Here is a 314-nt window from a genome sequence, read left to right as displayed (position 1 = left end):
AGATATTTATAATAAGGAAAAGTATATGAAACCAAAAGGTTATCAGCAAAAAATTAAACAAAAAATTAAACAAAATTACGTTAATTTATATTAATAATTAATTAATTTTAAATTTTTAAATTCAAAATAAAAAATATTAAAATTGATTAAGTAAACTTAATTAAAACTTATAAAAACATTTCTCTTCTCTCTCACATTAACCTACACACCTCAAACAATCACACACACCCCTCTCTCACCGTCAGGCCCTCTCCGCCTCCCCACCGCAATTAACTCCTCTTCTATCACCAACATCTAGTTCGTCGAATTTCAAT

Source organism: Arachis duranensis, chromosome 3 (assembly GCF_000817695.3).
Source record: "Arachis duranensis cultivar V14167 chromosome 3, aradu.V14167.gnm2.J7QH, whole genome shotgun sequence".
NCBI lineage: Eukaryota > Viridiplantae > Streptophyta > Magnoliopsida > Fabales > Fabaceae > Arachis > Arachis duranensis.
The sequence above is the reverse complement of the archived record's forward strand: the minus strand, read 5'-3'. Positions refer to the sequence as shown.